Source organism: Peromyscus leucopus, chromosome 3 (assembly GCF_004664715.2).
Source record: "Peromyscus leucopus breed LL Stock chromosome 3, UCI_PerLeu_2.1, whole genome shotgun sequence".
Taxonomy (NCBI): Eukaryota; Metazoa; Chordata; class Mammalia; order Rodentia; family Cricetidae; genus Peromyscus; species Peromyscus leucopus.
In genome coordinates this window covers 31,425,038-31,449,471 of record NC_051065.1, presented here as the reverse complement: position 1 = coordinate 31,449,471, position 24,434 = coordinate 31,425,038, and the positions used below count along the sequence as shown (strand labels likewise).

The following is a 24,434-nucleotide window of genomic DNA, read 5'->3' as shown; positions in this document are numbered from 1 at the left end:
TATCTAAGCACGGCCATGATAGCTCTCATGCTGTCTGTAGACAGCATTCTTCCCCTGACCTCTGTGTGAATGGAGATTCAGGAGCAGGATGTAAGGGGGAGGGGGAGGGGGAGAGGCCGGGCTACACCAGATTGATTTGTCAGCTCCCGAAAGCCTATTGATCAGTTAGCATTGTCAAGAATATAAACCCAAAATCATGTTGATTTTAGTGATCCCACCCTTGTTACCCTGAGCACTTTTCACGCTTTAGGCAGAGGATTAAGGGTACAAATGACAAGAGGCTCTCTGTCTGCCTCTATAGACACTCATCCTGCAAAGGAATTCAGGCCACTTTGGGATTATCTAGAGGATTCCAATAGTGAATTATCTCATCCAAACACCACTGTTATTACTTTAAAGCATTTCACCTTGCTACTTCATGTATTTTTTAATGCATTAAGATATTTCTAACATGTTTCTTGTGTAAGGCAGGAGAGTAAGTTTATCCTTGTCAACACAGAACAGATAAATTAAAGCGCATCCATTTTGCTTGCTAAAACTCCAATCTAGCAAATGTTTGTGTGTTCCATGAAAACTAAAATAATATTAAGGAAGATTCAATGAAAAAAGGCCAGATTGATTCTAAAGAAAGAACATTTCATCTAGAATTTGAACAATAAAATAGGAGAGCATTGTGGAATTATACAAAACTAATAATTAAGACTAAAGTTGATGTCTGGAATTTGATATACAAGTAAGTTCATATTTACAAACGCCCCTATTCTTAAAACTTTGATACAATTAACTTTGGAAAACATAAAAACCTTTGGATATTAGTTTTTTGCTCTGATCTCACCTGACTTTGGCAAGATTAATTGCAGTTGTCTTCATTTTTTTTTAAATACATTTCCCTCCTGCCCAGAGACAATTATGTTTAAGCCCCTTTCTTAGCTGAAGTCCCAGAGGACTTAGTTGCAGGTGTGACAATGTAGATTGTGACTCACTCCTCCAGCAGAACTTGTGGCCTCAGGCATGACTTGATGGAACCTGCTGCATGTGCCGCCAGAATCTGGATTTTTCTGCGTGTACTGCTGCAGCTAAGTCAGGAGTACTATGTTGGCCTTCTAATAGTGAATCTTAAAGTGTGATAAGGTCCTCTGCATTTCATTCAAAAGCATGCTAGTTCTGCTTGCACGCCGCCCTATAGCCTAGGTCTTGTACCACAATTCTATATGCAACTGGGTTCCTAAATCTTCTAACAGTTCAGGTTTTCCAGTGTAACTGCGGCCACCTGTCCATCTGGCACATGCTTCCTAGGATGATGTCCCTGTGCTTATTTTGACAAATAATTCAGCAGCTCTGTGCCTCACCCCATTCCATACTGAGAAAGTCTACGAAGAATGACAATTTTCCGGGTGTTGTACTTGATTTTCCAGAGAAATAGTACTTCCCACTTCACAACAAGTTAGGTAACTTTTATTTATTTATTTTTTCATTAAAGACTCAGGTAGTTGCAGAGGTTACTTGTTAGAGTATTTCTTTTGTGGAGAGATTTTTTTTATTTATATTTAATTAATTTATTTATTTCAGATAAAACTAATGTGTCTGTTTTGAAGGTGTCACTTCAAAATGGATAAAATACACTTGAAGTTAGGATGGACTTGATGGAACAAGTGAAGTGAGTCTCACTTCATCTTGATTACTACAACTCCCTCAAAATGTGCTCACTACCGGGAATTAGTGACTCCTTTAAGGGAAATTACTTAACTAGAGAATTCTTTAAAAATTAGTTAGATTTTCTAACAAGACTAAAAAAATAACCAAACACACAAACAAATTTAACTTCTCTTCCCAAAGTGGTTTTGATTGGGTTATATTTTTGTTAAAATAGTTAGCATCTGCTCTTTTCTTTTTTTTTCCTTCAAGAGATTGCTTCATTAAGTCATCGAGAATCTTGTGATCATCAAAGTCATAGGGAGTGCTATAGTTAAACTCTGCCCTCCTCATTCTCATGTTGGAATTTATTTTTAATGAATAATTTTTTTCAGAACTGGGAATTTGAACTTTTCTTTTTTCAAAGACAATTGTGTGGATGAAAAAATGTTTTAGAAAATCAGAAAATAGCCTAATATTTGGGATGTTTCTCAAACTAAATATTTGATGTATTGTATGTTCTGCTCAAAAATGCTCATTACTTAAGAATTACTATAGTCAAGGATGGGAACCAAGGGGGGCAGGTTAAAAGCAATGTCTCAGAAATTAAGCTACGCTTTGCATAATCTGACCCTTATGAGTGCTTTTAGCATAAGCAATATGCGGAAGCATGAGTTGAGAGAAGGAATTGGTAAAATGCAAAGGGAATTCTGCTCTACAGAGGCATTAGCTCCTCCCTCCCCTCTAATGCCCTGGGAATACAGATGCAGGAAAATAAGCTTGTCTTTGCTCTGTGTTGAATTTGTGACATGTTGAAAAAGCACTAATTTTGCAAGTGAACTGCAGTTATAAATATTAAATCATTGCAGGAAAAGATGAGAAACTGACCAAAGAATCACATTAATTGCCACTATAGATTATAAGAAAATCCCAATAATCAAAGCTGTCAAAAGTCACAGGGGAAATGTGTACTGGTGAGCATCTCTCTCCTTGAGAGGTTGTTTAGTGGAGCTAGCAGGTGGGTTTTGTTAGCTTAGTTAGTATGTTTGAGTGGGGACGGAAGAGGTGGCAAGAAAAATAAGCTGAAATTATGGTTTATGTTGAAATTGCCCAAAGTGTCTAAACATGGTCCTAGAAAAATGTTTGATTGTTCTGTTTTTGAAATTATTTTAGAACATTTTTTTCATTTCCATAGTCTCTTTTATTTTATCATCTTACCCCATCATATATTAGCATTCCCAAACTACTGAAAAAATGGTATTTCTTTCAACCACTTCAGTCTGTGCCTGGAGCTTGCCATCCCTCTTGCCTCTTTACTAGACTGTCTGCTAAATTAACAAAGTGTTTCTTAATATGAGCATAGAAAGGCAACCAGACACTGCAAATACCTGTTGGTGGTGGTTTTAGTGACTGTCTCCACCTCCACTGAAAGGGAACAAGAAAGTTTTCAAGGGAGACAAAAATCCCATTGTTAATAGTGATTAGCAGAGGCTCTGCAGTGAGCTGGAAGAGAGGTGGCCTCTGCAGAATCTAAATGCAACAGCAGGTTGGCCCCTGAGAGTTTTAGGTTAGGAAGTTATTAGCTGTTTCCTTCCAGTAGAGCACATCACACACATGCCCACTGCATAAATAAATAACTAGATCTCCTGGAACATACAAAGTGTGGAGGCTGGTGATGCTGCACGAAGGGGGACCACACTGGACCCATGCAAAGGAGAGGCAGTTTCTCTGTCAAGCTCTGAACAGAATGTTATACCTCAGATGTGAGCCTGCTACAGTCTTCATTCGGGAGAGGGGAGCTTCAGTGTTTTTCATTCCTTTGAGATTGATAAGGACAGGGAACAGAAACTCGTAAACAGATTCAAAACTTCACAGAAAGGAGAGTTTGTCTTAAGGGCAAGGGCAACTGTTTTGGTGACAGTGATTCCAACACTGCAGGGCCACAGAATTCACCAAATTGAAATAGGTGGAAAGGAAAAGGTTATGCAAGCCTATCCTTTGTATTGCATAGTGTCTCCAATGTCAAACACCTTCTGACCTGGCCCAGGCTTCTCCTCAAGTTGTTTTTTTTTTTTTTCCTTTTGTGCTATAGGACAGAGTTATAACCCAGGTCTCAGTCTCTGCCTTGCAGCTACCAGCTTATGGGAGAGATTAGAAAGCACCTTGTTTATTAGTTAACAGTGTTTTTATTATTCACAAGGATTTGTGAAGAAAATTCAGTTTCCCATTTTTTTTTCATGGGTATCCATAAAATTAAGCCCTGAAAAAAACCATTTGTCATGACTTCAAGTATAGGCAGGATAAGCAGACAAGGAGAATTCTGGGAAGAGGAAGGTTGAGTCATGAGAGGCCAGCCTGCCATCCAGGGAGCAGCACATAATGGCACACAGGTAAAGCCACGGAAAACATGGCAACATATAGATTAACAGAAATGGTCTGAGTTTAAATGTAAGAGCTAGTCAGTAGGAAGCCTGAGCTAATGACTGAGCAGTTTTAATATAAGCCTCTGTGTGTTTACTTGGGGGACGTGAGTGGGAGAGATTTGTCCCGATGACCACCCGCTGGCTGGGACACAGGAAAACTTCCAACTACACACTACAACCCTTTAATATAGTTCCTCATGTTGTGGTCACCTCCAACCATAAAATTATTCTCACTGCTACTTAATAAGTTTAATTTTAGTACTGTCATGAATCATAATGTAAATACTTCTAGAGACAGAGGGTTGTTTGAGGGCTTATGACCCACAGGTTGAAAAACCGCTGTTTTCAATTCTAGTAAAGTAATTGTTTCATAGTCCAGTCAGATATGGTTGGTATCCTCTTTAGATCATAGAAAACTTCATTGTGTCATTACTATTATTACTTTCCTACAATTATGTCTTTTAAGTGAAAGACCTCTTTAGACCTACTATACACTATATTATTTGTAAAATATCACAATATGATGCTAATAGAGATGTAACTCAAAATGAGTGTTTTATAAAAATTTTCTTAAAGTATAGTGTTCACATGTATGAATCAGCTGTTCTGTTTATTTTTTTAACAAAATAAAATATAATAAGATACCCCCCCCACACACACACAAATACATCAAAGTTGGACAAGGCAAACCATCAGAAGGAGAAGAGCCCTGAGAGAAGGCACAGGAATCAGAAACCCACTTGTTCACACACTCTGGAGTACTTTCAAATTATTAAACTGAAAGCTATAATACACATGCAAAGGACCTGGTGCAGACCCTCAAAGGTCCTGGGCTGCTTCAGTTTCGGCCTTGCTCATTTGATTTAGAGGGCCCTGTTCTCCTGGTATACTTAAGGCCCACTTCATGAGAAGGAACCCATACCCAACACTGCTTGCATGAACAAGAACCAGAGACTAGACAGCCCAGAGGTCTAGAGTAAAACAAATACTACTGGTCTGAAAAAAAAGAAAGAAAAGTATAAAAGTGACTCCTAATGATATTCTGCTATACTCAAAGATCAGTGCCTTATTCAGTCATCATCAGAGAGGCTTCCTCCTACAGCAGATGGAAACAGATGCAGAGACCCACAGCCAGACATTACACAGAGATATTTGGAACACATAGCTCTAAATGATTTATCTCCATCAAGTCCCTTCCCTCAGAGCTCAGGGGCCCCACAGATTTGGAGGTGGAAAGAGTGTAAAAGACAGAGGGGAAGGAGCTCTTTAGTTTATTCTCATTATTATTTTAAACTAAGAATGTGCCTAAAGATTTAGTTCAGTTGATAAACTGTCAACCTACCATGCATGAAGTCTGGAGTTCAAATTCCAGCACTACATACGCGGTGGTACTGGGTGTGGTAGCACAGGCCTATTATCCCAGAGCTTAGGAAGTGGTTGCAGAAGAACAACATCATCTTTCACTGTATAGAAAGTATCAGGCCATCCTGGAAGGGCTACATGATATCCTTTCTCAAAGGAACTAGTAAATTTAAGAATGATGCTAATACAACTCTCTAAAAAGGGGATACTGCAAATTGTGCAAATATATGTCTTGAAACACTTAGGTTTTAATCAGAAGATCACGATTTCTAACAAAATAATATAAATTTAAACTAATCTTTCTGTTCCATCATGGATGTCAAATTAGATAATGTTTGTCATCACCAAATATAAGGACAACCATGAATCCCTACATAGTTTCCTCTTGCAGACAAGGTGCAATATGACTGCACTCATAGCCTGTGTACATGGGGTAGGGTATGATACAGAGATTGGGAAGAGAAAGCATGCTTCTGAACTGGCCTTTTACAAATAATTCTTGAGAATTACTGCAGTAGGAACCACAGAGTTTATTGAAATGAGGAAAGATCTTGGCTGCTATTAGCTTTATGGTCTGAAAACATGTCCTTTGCTTGTTGCATTTTAGAGTTTTAAATGCAAAAGAATTTGCACATCATGTACAATGTACTTGACCATAGAGGATAAGATGATGTAAATTAAAATGTGCTAGGGGAGCAGTGAGCCCAGAAACCATGACCTAGACAAGCAGGAATGAGGTTGCCTTTGCTCACCAGCCTTCCAACTGCAGGCAGCTACAGTTTAAAGGAGAATGACATATCACCACTCAACAAATTGCTGGTGACTCACTTGGCCAGATGTGGATGTGAGATCCGCCGCTTTTCACAGCTTGTACAGTATAGGAGAGAAGGGCATTTCTTTTGTTAAGTTAAGCCTTAAACTGCTAGAAGACCCATTACTACTACTGACTACATCATCAGTGTGTGAGTGGGTCTAATAACCTATGTTACAAGCCTCATGAGCTAGTGTTATTTATGTTTCAGGGGAAATTATTTTCCCAGATAAGTACCATACTTAACTTTAGGAAGCAGAGAGGTTAGGGTCAACGGGTGAAACACCTGTACAATTATTAAGGGGATATCTCCTGCTACTATTTATATTTTATGTCATTACATCTCATAGGTCAATAGCTCTCTTTAGTGTTTTAACTGTTCAACACGTTTTGTTTCACGCTGTTTTCAGAGCTCTAGGGAACCCTGATTGGCTGGTAAATAAGTTAATTTTCCATCCTGGTGGAATTTGTGTTGTAATAGCTCCAACAGGAGTCCTTCCATTTTCCATTCAGTATTCTCTTTAAACACATGGGCAGAATACAGGATGATGCTTAACATCATGTTATCAGTTTATCACAAAGTGTCACTTTAAATCACAGGATGAGCGTTACAGATCTCTGGGCTTATATAGTAATTCATGGTGATTTTTAACTTTTTGTTAATAATTGTTATAATTCCTAAAAATAGAACAAAGTATGGCCATATATTTGTTGCCTTCTGAATAAAATTATAATTTTTATACCTAAGAACAGTCCATAACAAGGCTTTCTAAAATGACTAGTGGACCCCTTTATGCATCTTTACAAACACCATGTATTGAATGTGAATTCAGTGAATGTGAAAAGCTGCTTCACCTCCATCTAAACTGAGTCTATCAGAAAGAGGCTCAAATGTCACTAATTATTTTATAGGAATAATCATGTTGAAGCTTTAAACAAGCAAAAGCTTTAGTATACTTTAGGACTGGCATGCCAGGATGAAAATAAAACCCTTCTGCTAAAGTAGAGCTGATTGAGTTACATTTAACAGGATGCAGGACATGGCGCTTGAGCTATCTAATGGTGGCGGGCTGTTTGCCACCCCAGAAGCAAGATCATGTTTCCTCTGCCCCATGCAATTTCAGAAAGCTTTCACAAAAATTGCATGATTGACACTATGGCACTCTTCCCATCCTGATTTATTTGAATGTTAATATCACCATGATAAATGTACACTGTCAAAGTATTAGAAAAGAAAGTAAAATAAGCCAACCTTTACTTTGGTGAGTCTTAAAAAGCTTAGTATATACTATAGGAGCTAAGATGGCCTTTTATTTACACTAACGGTTTTTCTATGATTGCTGTCTAGTATTTTCTGTTTTCATTAAATGAGTTTAAAATACATTCTACAGATCTTTCTAGTCCACATTTAAAAATGAGTGTCTGGGTAAAATCAAATGAAGTCATAAGATATATTTACCAATGTAAAATATAGTAAATATGCCATGCCCCACTGTTAACTTGCAACAATTTCACTCTCCTTTTCTTTTTATGCATTTTTTTTTATAGTCACAGAACTATGTGCCTTGACTGTAGGTGCTCAGTCCTGGATCTATACTCCTGAGTCTATACCGTAAGCTAAACATCTGTACTAACGTATTTTGTTTGGGGCATGCGTGGAGGTACTGTGCCAGTAAGTCTGACTTCAGGAGTTGTTTTGTCTAATGTCACAGTTATAATTACAGGTCTTCTTCAGTGGTAAGGCTCATATGAACTGCTTCCTGTGACTCCCTTGTACAAATGCTTCCACACAATAGACCTCAACAAATTTAAGTGAATGTTTTTCCAACTCTTTTTTCTATGTATGATGTAGCATTGGCAGGAAAAGGCAAAGTTGACTGTCAGATTTGCTATATTCAGATGAAGAGCCAAAACAGGAATAACAAGAATTTGAGCACTTCTAAATTCTTTTCTGTCAAAACTTTGTTCAAAGTATTCAATAAGCTCCAAAATTTATTAAGACTGATCTGGAATACAAAGTATAGAATTCAGAAAACTGGTCATTATTTACTTTTAGAGAATGGTTAAAAATGTGTTTATTAAAATGTTTAAATTAAAAATTTCCAGGGTTTTAATTTGGGATGCACAGAAAAGTGTGTAGTAGGTGTTGAAATGTCCTTAAATAATAGAATTTCATTGGGTATAGGTCTGACATAAGTGAGTTTCACTTAGCACAGTTTTTAGAACAACAAGCTAAAACTCAGGTGTTGAAAAATTTAAGAGGTAACTCCTCTTCCTGTTTAAGTAGGTACAGAAAAACAATGTGTCTCCCTTTTCCTAAGAGGTCAGTGGGATGTTGATATAAGAGATAGATTTCCTTACAACTACTGTGAAGTTAAGAACTATTGCTAGGTGAGACTGAGCATGTATACTAGTTGAGGACCTTAAGATGATGACACAGTGAAGAGAATGAGGTTATGTCAGTTTTTTCTTCCCAAGTTTAGTATATGCATGCATACATAAGTACATAAGTAAACACACACACACACACACACACACACACACACACACACACACCTGTACACACATGAATGGATATTTATACTGGCATGTAGGTTCTGTGCTTGTGTGCTTCTCTGTTGCTGAGATAAGATATAACGGCCAAGGAAGCTGACAGAAGGGAGAGTTCATTTGGGTTGATGGTTCCAGAGGGATAGAAGTTCATCATGCTAGGCAAGCATGGCACTGAACAGACATGGCGGCTAGAGCAGGGAGCTGAGAGATCACATCTTCAAGCTCACATGTGAAGAAGAGAGAGCAAACTGAAAGTGACAGAGGGCCTTAAAGTGACACAGTCAGGATCCCATGACATATTTCCTCCAGCAAGGATGTTCCCCTTCCTCCAGTGAGGATGTTCCCCTTCCTCCATTCAGTGAGGATGCTCCTTCTAAACATCTAACAGACACCAACTGAGAACCAAATCTTCAAATATCTGAGCCTTTGGGGGAGATATTTGTCACTCAAACCTCCATAATTTCCATGTATATGTGTATGCTTTTAGAGTCATTCATGCATATATTATATGAATACATTTGTGAACATCAAATGCAATTCAAAAGCAGTTGTTTAGCTTTTGTAGTAGGTGGTATGTTAAAACTGTAGGAATTCTGAGATAAGTGAGCACTCTACCCAACATTATGGATTTTCATTTCAAGGGAGAGGCAGGACAACCTTGCCAGTTAGAAGCATACAGAAAGACCTCTTCAATGCAATTTTAGCATGAACTTTTAAACATACTGTCTTCTGTCTTTGAAAAATGTTGTTGAGACCTTGTCTAGTTGTGTGCCATACAACATCTCTCTCCTGTCTGGAATGATACAAACACCTGAATGGTGTTTGGCATCTGAAGGACCAATGGAGCACTGGGCCGTGACCCATCTCCTTGTCAGAAGAAATATTCTGATTTCAGACTTTGAAAAAAAGTGATAATGGCTATTTTCAGAAATAAAGTTCTAGGGAGAGAGAAAACTACAGGTAGATTTCTGATAACTTAATCATAAATCCCTGTAAAGGTAAGCACTGTCACCTAAGTTTTAGTACAAAATAAGTGTGCTGTGGGATGCCCTGTGAATATATGTTACTATCACTGGTTAATAAAGAAGCTGCTTTGACCTATGGCAAGACAGGAGACAGCCAGGTGGGAGATCCAAGAGAGAGACAGGAAGAAAGGCAGATACTATTGAGCCACCCAAGGAGCAAGATGTCAGAAGATCAGTAATGCCATGGCAATATAGAAAAATATAGATTAGTAGAAATGGGTTAATTTAACATGAAAGAGTTAGCTAGCAAGAAGCCTGAACCATCGACCAAACAGTTTGTAATTAATATTAAGCCTCTGAGTGATTATTTTACAACCTTCTGTGGGCTAGACAGGACACAGGAAAACTTCTAGATACATAAATAACTACCATGTATTTTAATAATACATAGGAAAATACCATTGAACATCTAAGAACTATGTGATTTTTGTAGCTAGGGGCCTGGTAGCCTATTTATATCTTGATCCAAGTTTAACTACCAAGAGAATTGCTTCTTTGTAAATAATGAATAGTATTTGCATCTTAATATTGTCTTTGCATTTTAATATTGTCTTCCTTCTGGTGTTTAATTTCATAAACACTAAAGATGTGATTATTTCTCCCATTTTCATTTTGGTACAAATTCCTTGATGGGATTTGAATTAAAATCGGAATGCAGGAAAGACCACACTATGGTATCTTCTTAGTGATTTTACTTGCTTGGAAAATGAGCTGTCTACTCTCTCTGTTGCCAAGTAGGACTACCAGCAGAACTTATTTAATTATTCCATGATGTGGATGTATGCTGGCATGCATTTGTTTGTGTTCAGGCTCATGTTTAATATAAATGACAGATTACATTGTTGAGCATACATGAACTGCCGGACAGTGTGTTGGGGGAAGCCCAATCTCAATCCTACCTCCAGCCTTGGCATTGATTAGTTATAGTGTTGCACAGTGATCTCATGAATTGGAGCAAATAAATCCAATCCTATTTCATTCTAATATTACAATCCTATATTCTAATACATACTTACTGTTCATAGGATGACATTTTACCTTATTTTTAGGAATATTTAATTATTTTCATTAGGACTAAAATCTAATGAATCAAACTCCTTCATGTAAAGTTATAATTTCAGTTTTGGAATAAGATATATTGGCTGTTTTATAAGATTCTGCCAAATACTCAGTAATGTTTGTTACCTTTGATGTCAAAATATTAACTTATTAAATAAAAACACTTATGATACATCTTCTAAACTTGAAATAATAACAGGATAAATAGCAATTATATGATATTGATGCTAACTTTAACTAACATGGCACAAAAAGATCAGAGGTATTTGGAGAATATTTACTATTCATATTTTAGGAAACATGTTAAATGTTTCTTCTGTGACAGTTAATAGATTATGAGCACATTCAGTTTGCATAATCCCCATCTGACTTTATTAAGATCCACTCTGGTAGAATATAACATTGCTGGAGTAACTTACTTCACTAAATGCTTATTGCATTCAAACTGCATAGCATTTCTACATGGTGAACTAGTTAATGTGGGAGGAAATAATTTAATGAGATGGTATTCCCACTCTTCAGGAGAGCCTAAACTAATGAAATAAGGAGTACATTAAAAAATACAAATAGAACACACACACCCCTTGTTCGGGTAACACAAACAGCAGCCGCTTAGCTCAATTGAGGTTTTACAAGGGGCTTCCTGTGGGAGACAGAATGGTTGCTTGAGTTCTTCCTCAATGATGAGGAAGAACAGGTGAAGAAAGACCAGGCGGTCACACCAGGACTTCAGCCAATGCACAAAGCCACAGAATAAGAGAGCATGTGTGAGTGCAGGAAATGGGAGCAATTTCGCCAGTAAAAGGATGTAAATTGCAGAGAGAGAAAGAAGAAATCAGCAGGGTCCAAATCAAAAGGCATCTCTGCAGTCACGCTTGTAATCCTGATGTGGGTGACGAAATGCCACAGAGGACGTGGGAAGGAGGGGACCATCATAAAAGATCCACTTGGTGGTGGAACAAGCCCAATTTCAGAGGACAGTGTATTCATTGGGGACAACTGGAAGCGAGGCAGGTCAAGTAGGCTTATTTTAGTGATCTATACAAAGAGGAAACCAGGCCCCAAATCATGGCAGCGACATCCTAAAAGAAGAAACAAGACAAATCAGGGAAGCATAAGAGGCCAAAACTTACTGGTCTTGGGGAAATGGGGATAAAGAAGAATAGGATATACGGAAAAGTGAGTTTTTTTTTTGTTTGTTTGTTTTTTCTCTGCTGTGTTTACCCATGATACGGCAAAATAGGCAGAGCCATTACCACCAGGACATGAATAGATATGGCTGGGACAGCAGAGGGAGGACAATTTTGAACTTGTTTGTTTAGGATAGAACACCAGGGAATATTTTAGGTACACATAGGCAGCCGAGCAAATTAGTTTAAAGCTCAAATGCCAGAGGCAAAAATAGGAATATATGTGGGAGTTAAGGCTAAGATAGAGAGAGAGAAAGTAGGCTAAGAACGGAACTCTGGAATACAGTAAAACACAGGCAGAGGAGAAAAGCCCAAACAGGAAAATGAGATCAAGCAGAGAAGGAGTGGAGGAGTGAATGTCGGGACCATCCAGGGAGAATCATTTGAGGTCGGTAGGGGAGGGGAGAGCAGATTCTGAAACAGACGGTCCATGTGGGGTTTGAAGCAGGAGGATGAACAGCACCAATGTATGAAGAAGGAACTCCATGTTGGCAACTGTCTCCACAGTGCAGCAGGTTGGAGGTGTGCAGCAAACAGCATGCAATTACTTTGACAGTCTTTGATGTTGCCCACACGGTTTTCTCCCTTCTGAAGTCTAAAAGGCAGGTGGGACTTCAAAATTATTTTTCATCATAGAAATTTCATGATGAAATTTGAAACATGTGCCCTCAGTGCCCTCACAACACACAAGGGTTTGCATCTACTGTGGCAGCTTGGAACCGATTAATTCTTCTGTTTCCACATGATTGAATTTGTTTCTCCATTCTACCCTCCCAAGTGTCTCCAAGGCTCCAAACACAAATTGATTCTCTGATCACAATGTAATATTATGCCCTTAGCTTTTCCTGCAGGTTGATATAACAAATGTTCTGGTGAGGAATAGCCTTACAATGTCTGCAAAGCCACTATTCATTATGGGAGTGAACATCTCAAATAATGGTATACATGATAAATCCTCTTCCAGAATTTAGTGCCAGGAAAGATTTTCCCTAATGAAGAGCTGATATACTCCACTTTATCAGTTAATGGAAATGGATTTCCTTTTTAACCTTGGCTGTGGGGAAACTGAAAATGAAATCTAATACTTGTGTGTGGAAACTCCCTTCTACTCTCTGGCTGGCAGCTGTGCATCCTAGTTTCCTTTCTTTTGTGGGATTCCTCATTTTATAACCTTTTCCTTGGATGTGTGTGTCCAGGTGCGCAGGTGCTCACCTGAGCAGTCATCAATTCCATTACAAATACAAAGTGAAATCAACAGCAATAATAAACGAGAGCAATGGAACATTTGACCAGAGTCCTCCTTATTGCTTGTAAAGCTTTTTGTCTCCTGCATGTCTCAGAATGTACTATTTGAGAAAGAAATGTTTATCTCTATGGAATTATATTAAACATCAATGCCTCTATATTTGGATTTTCTTATCAGTAATATTCTTCTTTTTCCATAAACATAATTTTAAATAAAGGATGCCATAAAATCCTCACCTTGAAATATTGTCTCTTCACTCACTGTGGTTTTTTTCTAATTTTAATTATATAATTCTAACCCTAGTAGCAATTAATACAAGTATCAGTGGTGATTTTTTTCCAGAACATTTAGCTGCATTCAGAAGCACTTAAGTTTATAATCTAGTTCAAGTAGCTTCTCTGACATTCACTCTTACTCACACATTTTTTTTTGTGTGTGGCACCCCAATACCTCCCATTCCTTAAACAGAATTTCTGAAGGGCAGTGCCAAGAGTGGCTGATGTGAACAAAGGTTTGCACATTGTATTCAAAGTAATGGAGAGTTTACAGTTTGAGTGCAGACATAAAAATACTCATAAGAATTTAATATGAGAACTAACAAAACCTGCTCTATGCAGGAAATCCCAAGATATTCTTCTTGGAAATCTCCTTTCAATCTTCTAGGACTTCTAGGACTGATATCAAATCACGTCCTTTTGAATCCTTGCCCCAAAGTCAAGGCCATTATCTGGACTCCTGATACTTTGCCCTTAAGGACTATACTGAATCTCAAAGTAATTTAAACATAAGAAGTATGCATTAATGTTCCTTCTTGAAATCTGAAATGTATGAATGGGTAGGTGAAAGAATTGGGATGTTACTTGTGTAAAAGATGAAGACAATAGAGATAATGGAGCTTCACTCTCTATTTCAGATACTTTGCTTTCTGGTTCTTAATTTAATTATGAAGTTCTTAATGACATTTTACTCTTGACATGAAGTGGTAAGAAAAAAGAGAAACAACAAAAACACAAAATATTGGTAAATAAAAGTGACTCTTATGAACTCAAAATGAGATCATCAGATTTTCCTGTACTGATGGGTCAATCGCCTCTAAAAGACTGAACATATTTCAGAAGAAAAAGACTTCCTAAATGTTTAGCATAGTAACCACACATACACAAAACATAAACAGGTAGTTCATCCAGAGAAATACCAAGAGAAAGATCCAAGAATTAGTTCTTGAGGGTGTAGCAGCGACTCACCTTTGAATTTTCAGTACTGCAGGGGACATGGTTCTAGTCTATCAACATGGCGCCCTCCCTATCCAAGCATGCCCTAACTTTTGCCCTTATTTTTTAAATTAGCTGCTTATAAGAAGAGAGTGTGACTAACATGAAGACATACACTTCATGGGTTTTGTAGTTTTGAAGTTTACACTATGGTTTAGCAGGAAACAGTCAAAACCCATGATAAGTCAAGTGATGGACTTGGCACCCTTACCTAAAGAAAATTTAAGGTCTTCAACACAGTACTCAATAATTCAAGAGTTCTACATCCTTACTTTTGCCATGATAAAATTGAGACATAGACAATTAAAATAATTTTATACCCTACATTGAAGCTTATATTATTTAAATATAAGTACATTGACTTGACGTTTTTGTCTCTACTTAAAGTTTACATTGTAAATGAGGATTCATTTTTGTTATCTAATCATTTTAAAATTGCCTCAGTGTCACCTGACATTATAATGTGGAAACTATTTTCATACATCAGACAAATGTCCTCTGTATCTTGTTTTTTATACATCAACCCAGTAAATGAGATTATACCTGCTACATAGGAGTTACCAGGGCATATTTAATGATTGAATGAATTTGTAACACATCCAGATGTATAGCTGAAAAAGTAATGGAAGAGAGAATACTATAGGGTCATTTATAGGTATGTGTGTGGGTGTGTTACACACACCCACACACACACACACACACACACACACACACACACATATATCCAAGTAAGCATTAGATATTAATTCTTGCACATTTTTTCAAAGTAACTCATCTGATGGTAAGAAATCAATCTACCCTTCAGTCGTTTTGTGGCTATGACAGCAATGAGCACAGTAGTTCTACACATAGTACTGAAGTATAAAATAAGTCTATTTTTAAAGTGCTTTTCAAAGCCTGACCTTTTCTCAGATTGAAGTTATACTGGCAATCATTGGTTTAGATTAAAACAGAACACCAGAAAACTAACTAAAAGGTGTTCCACTGAGAATAAAGACAGAAATTGTGTAGCAACCATGCTTCTGCGTCATGTTAGGCAGGCTGACAAATGCGTGCTGATGTACATAATGACACAGAAGGCTCTGGCTTTTCACAGATGCCCATCAATAGTTTGTGTATGCTTGAAAGAAGAGGATATCCCATGGGCAGACACTCCCAGTAAATTCTAAAATTAGACACCAGATCCAAACTAGTGTCAGGAGTTTAATAAAAAGGCGAGTTCTCAGAGGCTTCAGAGTCATTCCATGAAATGGTGTTCATTGTCTTTTATTTAGCTTTGCTATGCAAGCCATTTTAGAAATATATATATTACAAAGAACAAACTCATATTGCAATCAGTTGGAGTAACAGTGGATATGTACTTCATGTTAATTGGGTCAAAACAGCAGTAGCACGAATACTAAATTATTCATCATGTTCCCAAACTGTCAGATAGGGCAGATAGCCAACTATTCAAAATAATTGCAGAAAGATTGACACAGCTGTAATGTGCATTCCATGTGTGTTCCATGTCCTTCTGAACCAGTGCTCAATATAGAAAGGACAGCCTCTCTTTGATAGATTCAGATGGGAATTTAGAGTTCATTCATAAATATTTTGAGAGAAAACTAATTAATTCAATTTACAGTATAATTTCTTCCTCTCCAATGAATTAAAAATATCAAAATATTTCCAGATTAAGAGAAATTAGCAGTAAAAACTGAGCCCTCAAATATATGTTGATGAGACACTGAGAGGTTCTGTCTCTTCTATGGTTAAAAATGAACAATGCTGCTACTCTTAGATTATAGGTTTATTTTGTGATAATGAGTACATTTGGCCCCTTGTAACAATTCTATTTACCATTCTAAGTATTACGCTATACTATGGCTTGCTAAATGTACCATGTGCCATGGTGCATCAATAGGCTAACCTTTAAAAGACAAGGCAGAGAAGGATTCACACAAACAGAAACACAGGGAAGGAAAGAAGGCAGGATTATAGAAGAAAACTCAGGCTTTAATCTTTTTTTTTTTTTTAAAGGATCCTTTTACATTTCTTAGCATTTTTGCTAAGGTCAAGTATAAAGTAGCTCCCTTTAGTAGATAACACCTACTCCTTAACCTTCTTCAGTAAGAACAAAGTTATGAGTAAGATAACATCTATTTTACAATGCAAAAATAAAGCCTTCAATTTGTAGAACTCCTAATAAACAGTCACTATTATTTTTTTACAGAAAAAACTTCAAACTATTTCTGCTCCAGATGGAGTATGTATGTAGCTTAACATTAAAGATACTCAAAATATTTCACTTGAAATATGTATATATATATTTTTTTTCTACAGATTTCAGAAACATCAGAAAATATTGAAAACTATAAAGCTGTTAATTGTATTGTACCTCTAAAAATGATATTCCTTTTTGATTTATTTTTTTTCAGTTGGACTTCAATAAATAAGATATGTACAGAAGTTTTTCTTCAAGAAAAATAATGCAGTGTTGATATGTATGATGATTTCAATAATCCATGGACATATAAATGTGACATTTAGCCTGAGTTTATCATCCTGTGTTTTGTCTTTCCAATTTTTCGTGATTTAGTGGAAGCAATTCTATTTCAGTAGTGAAAACTTATTGTATTTTATATTTATCCTCCTTTCATATACCCCTTGTGCTCACCTAACTTTGATTATGATTAGCTCAGACCTGTATGCCTTATGATGCAATCAGGAAATGGACTCAATTGATACAAGTGCTATAATTGGGATATTATTCACATTTAAAGGAGTTATGTTTTTCTACATATGGATTTCAATGGCGTGGATTTACAGATCTGTCAGAGCTCTAGGTGTAGCCACTGTTCCTACAAAAGTATGTGTGAGTCTGCTGGGGAGATGCCGAGGAGCACAGCAACCCCACCTCGGCGGACCATCAGGTCCCGCCACGATGACATGATTCTTTACTGTATTCGTAACACAGCCTAGTCATTCTGTCAAAATTCACTTTTTTACCTCTGAGAAACTTCTTAAAATAGCAAGATTTATGTCAAGAGACAAAGAGCTTTAGGTTATCAGAGATTTTGATCTTATGTCCCATCCCATCTTACTCAGTGATGTAATCAAGTAGTAATTACATTGAACTATATTTTCAGATTTTATGTCTGTAGCCCTGTCATGTCTACGCTATAAATATCACATCTTCCTTTCATATCTTCTTTCTTTTATGGGGATGGTAAAATGGTATGCTCTCCAAAGACTACACCAAACATCATGTCAGGCTATCAAGACTTTTCTTGTATGTACCAAAATAAAATATGGAGGACAGAGCCTAACCCATCAGTTATAAAATGATGAGCAGATGAGATGAAATAAAAAACAAATACATTAAAAACAAATAAATAATATTTCCAGTCATATATTATCTTAGGAATTTGGCATAATGAGAAGTGTGATTACAAAGCAATCTGTAGGGAATTCAAACGTGGTCTAAACAACCATATGAGGAAGCATGTGCTGGACTGAATTCCACACATACAAGCAATAGTTACATTTTAATGTGTTGTATTTTGTTCCAATGTAGATAGAAACGGTTCTTCATCGTTAAGGAAGATGTTCAGCCCTATTAATATGAATATTGCATAAATTCCTGCAACGTACAACACCTGGGATGTGTCAGTCCTTCTCAAACGCTTGTATTGGTGTGAATAGGGAGGCTTTTTAAATTGCAAATAAAGAGAAATTAATGCAAACTTTGTTAGGCTGCAAGGGGATGGGGCATGGATGTATAATCACTTATGTTCTTATTGGGGTCCTCAGACCATTTTCATTTAAATCAATAAATGCTTCTGGATGTAGACTTATCACTCCAGAATTATTTCTTGACATATTCTAAGACAAACATATAGCAGACTCCATCCTCACAGCAAGCGAGGAAGCAGGTGGAGGCTGGGTGGAAGCATGCCTCTTCACTGAAAGGTTGGTCAGTGCTGACAGGGAAAGCCTGCATAGAATAAATGCTAATTTTAGAAAATATGCTAACTTCCACATTTCATAGCTAATGCTTGCAAAAGACAGACAAAGTAGGGGTAATGACATCAGAATAGTGCTCTGGCTTGGGTCAGGTTGGAGCTTGTTTCTCAAAAGCTCATGTGTTCAAAGCTTGATCCTGGGTGTTATAGCACTGAGAGAGGCTGGAACCATGAGGGATGGCACAGAGTGGAGAGTGATAGGTTAGGCTAGCCTGCTACTGGAGAGATTAACATTCTTTTCTGAGTGAATGAGTGCCTTTGCGAATGGGTTGTTGTAAGGGATGCAGGCATTTCCCCATCACCCCTTTCCCATTTGCCTATACTGTTACACAAACTGTTAGCAAGATGCCCTGGGCCCGTTGTGATATAGCAAGAAGAGATCAAACAATTGCCAATGCAATACTGTCAGACCTCCAGAATCGTGAGCTAAACAAACCCTTTTCCTGTGTTAAATATTTGGTTTCATATATTTTGTCATAACAGCATTCTAGGGATAAAACAAGTAGCAGTGAAAGATGCCTGGTTATGACTGGATGTAGAGGGGTATAAATATATGTCCACAAGTCACATACATGCCCATATCGCATATATGTTCATTGGTATAAACTTGCCTTTGTGATTAAATAGGTTTATTCATTCGTCAAACTCAAATTTTACTAAAATCTGCTTCTGGTGACAATTCTATAACATTTCAGAATAAAATAAGCTCATTTAATGGGATCAGCACAAAACACTAAACTTTCTATTACACATTTTTTAAAAAAGAATCAAAAGATGTAGTATGTTTCGATGTGTAAGTGAGACAGTTACAAAGAGTTTTTCAAAACCACACAGCACAGGTTTCACAGGACAATAAGATTTTTTTTTTTTAAATCAGTCTTCAACATGTGAATCCAATATAGAAAAAAGGTGATAAAATCAAGATGATAGCTAGATATTCCAGGTATTGTGAATCTTAGGAAGGATAACATGACATCATAAAATAAGATAGAAATCTTATCTCAGCTGCACCCAGTTGCAGTGCTCACCAGCAAAATACAGTGTGATTGGTATTACATACAGCTATTCAAATGAATACCCAAATACACACAAAGGTAATATTAAGAATGAAATCTTACCAAAAGTCAAGACTAATGCATGTAAAATGAAAACTACATGGACAAGAATAATTTGAAAGTGTCCATAAGCATATTAAAATAAAATGAAAGGATACTCTACCAAAGATAACATTGTTCAAATATTAAGGCAGATAAACATTTTCTCATATATTTTCTCCATCTTTAACTTGATCACTCTTTTTAACATTTACTTTTAAATCTTCACGGTCTATTAACATTTATTTAAATGTGACTAACAAAGAATAAAATGGACCATAAAAATGATCCATGGATTAGGTCCCGTGAATCACCATTTTGTTAATCTTATGATTTAATAGAAAGGAACTTTAGATGATCTTTCACAATCATTCTAATTCTCTAAATTTAGTTATTTATAAGAAATTGTCTGGTAAATATAGCAAAGGTCACAAGATCTCATAATCTTTTGCTTTATTTAGGTTTTAAAAAAACAAAAAACATCATGATGAATGAGCATTGACCTAGAGCTAAAACATTCCCATGGAAATATATATTATGAACTATATACAATCCATTAAGCAAGACGAAATCCACCCATGCAAGGCCCCTTTCACTCAGCATGAGTATTTAAGGTATATGTAGGACCTTGAGCATATTTTCAAGTACCACTAATGAAATAAATAATATCTGTTGTCACATCAGCCACTGGGAGGTGGGTGTACCCTTATGCTTACTCATCTGTCACTCTCAAGTTGAACAATGTCTCCTTTAGGACACACATCATTTCCTCACAGCTGGCAGCTACCCACAAAGAAGTTAATTGAGTCATTCATTTCCCCTTGAACCTACGAATGTTTGGGATTGTGAACCATCAACACCGCATGTAATAAGGTGGCAGTCCAAACCTATTATGAACACAAGTTGAACCTCGTTTATATTCTGCTCAAGTAAATGTAACTGAACTGTAAATCTGTAAAAGCAATAAGTTGAGGAAGAAATGCATCATGAAATACAGAATGAGACCAAGTTTCTTATAGACTTATAGGAGATACTTTAAAATAACATATATTATGCTTCATAAACAAGTCTGAATTAATATTTTTTTCTGATTGTCATTGGTTTATGACCAGTAACTTCTATTGTTATGTAAATTAATACAAATATATAAAGCTTTATATATACTTTGAAGAGAGATGGGTCATGATGAGGGCCTCTCAGTGGTAATCACATACCAGAATAAGTCACACAATATGTCATTTGGTCATTGAGCATTTGATCACCTCACACGAATGCTGCTTCATGAGCTTTTCTTCTGGAACAGAGAATAGTCCTAGAGTTCTGAAAGGAGTTTGAATGTTCTCAATCAACGGTTATCTTTTGGGGTTAACAAGGTTGTTCCTTGGAATGACCCATTAGAAAGTAATAAAAGAGTTCCCGAAAGTTTTTTATTTATTTGTTTTATTATTAGTATTAGTGGATTATCTCTTTCATAACAGAGATAGATGGTGAGCACAGAAGAGGGGAGAGAATTCCCTTAACAAGTAAGGAAGTTCTGCTTAGCAAATAGAAGGACTATTCACCAGCTCATTCAATGGATACAACCATAGGCCTCACTGTCTAATAATCCCAGCACCATTCAGGATGCTGCATGGTACAACATGGAGTGCAGCACAGGATCGCCACAGGCATAACAATTCTCCCTTCAGCGTGGCCAGTTGCAGAAGCTTCCGGAAGGATGTGGATGTAACAGTGTAGAAGAATCCTAAACTTACAGAATTAACAGATAATAGATAGAAGGAAATGGCACAGATGAGATGATGTGCTGTCTGCTTTACGAGCAGTTGCACCAGGATTAATGGGCTAGTTTCTGAGAAGCACTTAAACAGTCACGGATGCCAAGTTTAAACATTCTTATTTATTAGTTGGCTATGTGGCAAGTTTCCCGAGAGCACCATGGGAAGCCACGCAGAAATGTATCTTATTCAATTTCAATATGCATATTATACATAAGGTAGATTCTAACTGTGGGGGAGGGATTTAGAATAGTGTTAAATCATCTCAAAATGAGACCAAAGGAAAAACCATTTATGCCTAAATACTGGAGCATCATCAATATTCAAGCAGGAAAGGATCAGAAATGAACCTGAAATGAGAAATTCTGTTGTCACTGTCCCTAGAGAGTGGGATTGAGAGGAGGGAACATAAATTCGGAACGTTGCTGCTAGGAAAAGCAAAGGTGTCAAAAATCACACATTTGCTGTAGACTCCCTTATGAGAAGGTCTCTGAAGAACGACTTTAAATGTGTAAGCAGTGCCCATAAAGTTTACAAAAACACAGAGGCATGGAGAACACATACTTCCAAAACTTCCATGGAAATTTTGAAACACTCAAAAATTATATTCAATAAAATTGTAAGAGCAAGTTGCAATAAGTCATAGTAAAGAAATTGTAAAGAAAAAGGCTGTGTAGTAAAATTTACGTCTATAACTATGTTTTCAATCTGTCTTATTGCCCACTAGAGCAACAAAGCATTTTTAATATTGTTGGGTAAGATAAATGAAATTAAAATAAAATCTGCAGTATTTTGGCAAAGATTTATATCCCACATCATGCTAGTAGTAATATAAATATAGGCATGATCTTATTATACTTCTTGGATTGGATCTATAGTAGCCAATATTTAAAGGCAAGATGATTTTGGCCAAAGGTTCTTTAAAACATCTAGTACAAATTACAGATCATTCAGTTCCTAATGGCTGTGGCATTTGGGAAATGGAGATTTATAGGTGGTTATCATTGTCTGTAATTACCGAGATGCCATTAAAACCTCTGTGCATTAAGTATGCCTCACTGATTCAGCCTTGTTATTTGTTTAGTGTTTGGAGTTTATTCTTTGCAGCAAGAGGGACTATGGAAATAAGAGCATCTGTCTCTACTAGGTTAATCACTAAATGATCAACTAGTCATCTCTGTTCAGTTGGGTTTATACACATGGAAAACGCAAGTGATAGGATGTGAGAAGTTTCGGTAGCAGAGAAGAAATTGCAGCAATAGCTCTAGACAGTCCTTTTCGTACACTGGAGACTCTAGCAAGTGAGTTTTCAGAGAAAAATCAGGCAAAACAGGATCTTGGACAGAGGGCATTTTGTTTGCCTTCTGATTTCTTGAACAACAGAAAAGCCAAATATACTTTTTAGCTTTAATTGTGTTTTCTATAACAACTGAAAAACAAAACAAAATGCATCACAATGGAACACTTGCCTGGAAACTCATTCATCCCTCAATCTATTAGTTGAACTCTGAAACATCAAATCTATTTTATTAATTTAAATTTACCCCAAAACCTAAACTTCCATATCCAAGATTATTTGTCCAGTAACTCTGAGTGAACATCTTGTCTTGCATTCTCTGTAAAGGCATTAGTTCAGGCACTTGGAGAGGAGGTGGGAATTGTTACCTTAGTGGACGGGACTACCTGTATTATATGACTTGAATAAAAAAAAGAAGATTCTGATTAAATACAAAATAAATCTACTGTTGGATTGCCAAACAAACATGTCCATTTCTACCAGTTTGATGTTTTCCTCATCTAGCAATTTCTCCTTTTTTATCTACTAGGGGCCAGTAGGTCCTATGTATGTACAGAGAGTAGCTGAAAGCTTGCCTAGAATTATATGAAAAAGGATCGGATGGCAAGAGATGTAAGAAGAATCTCATTATAAACCTAGCATTTGCCTTTAGTGCTGTGGTAAAGACAAGCTGTGGCTGGGAGTAGCTGGGTTCAGAGAGCTGGTCCTGTACACATATCCCTGAGATGATGTAGTGAAGAAGACAGGGTAGAGTTTGTTGTAATAAACTGTCAGAGCTAGAACAAATAGAAATGCAAACTGGGAGGACTGGGAACGGAACAACAGGGGGACATCGTATTGTTGAGAAATATCAGTCTCTTTGTCAATTTGGCCTAAGGTTTGGGGACTTTAGGAGGGTGAATTGCCTTATCCAATCAAATTAATACTTAAATATTTATTTGTTGATGAGGGCTATTAAGAAACTTAACCTTGTTTATTAAAATGTTGTTCTTTTGTTCATATACAAAAATAAATACAATTAATAGTTTAATTATGTACCATCATGTCCCCTCTCCTTTTTTATTGTGCCGACTGGCTAAGTGCATAGTTAAAAACGCAACTGGATGCCCAGAATTCTATTAGGAGTGTGCTAGGCATTAGGATCAGATCAGACTGGGTTGGAGAGTAAGGGCCCATGTTTATTTCCCCGGCCTTATCCCTGAAGGTTTGTGTAAGCTGACTGCCTTTTTTTCCATGTTCTGTAAACACTTTTCCATGGTCAGTAAACACTTCTCGCAGATGCGGTTCATTCCTGTGAATGGCGATGGTCCTGGAAACAGCACTGCTCCACACAGCTTCCTGCTCTCTCCTACACCTTTGTCAAGAGTCCCATTTGGAAACTCCTCAGGTTACCTACTGTGCGTGGCCAGCTGCTTCCACCAGCCCTTGACTGCTGGCACCTACATGTGCGGCGTGGGGGCCTCTTTTGTTCCTCAGCTTGCCTTTCCTGTCACCCCAATGCTCACAATGGCCTTTGTAACTGTCACCACATTTAAAATGGTGAGGAAAATGTGGATAGAGTTACAAAATTGCATTAAAATTCTGAATTGAATTAGACAAAAATCCATATTTTTCTCGAGTCTTTTTGAGTAGTATCATTTTCACATGAAAATAAAGACAAAGAATTCAAGTTCTGATTGGCCATGAAAA

The 24,434-nt window shown here is 37.0% G+C and overlaps 1 protein-coding gene across 1 annotated transcript in view; it reads right to left on the bottom strand.

Annotated features, from left to right (window-relative positions):
* The window catches only part of Sema3a (semaphorin 3A), a 289,957-nt gene that overhangs the window by 206,689 nt on the left and 58,834 nt on the right, over positions 1-24,434 (bottom strand). The gene's annotated exons all lie outside the window — the stretch shown is intronic.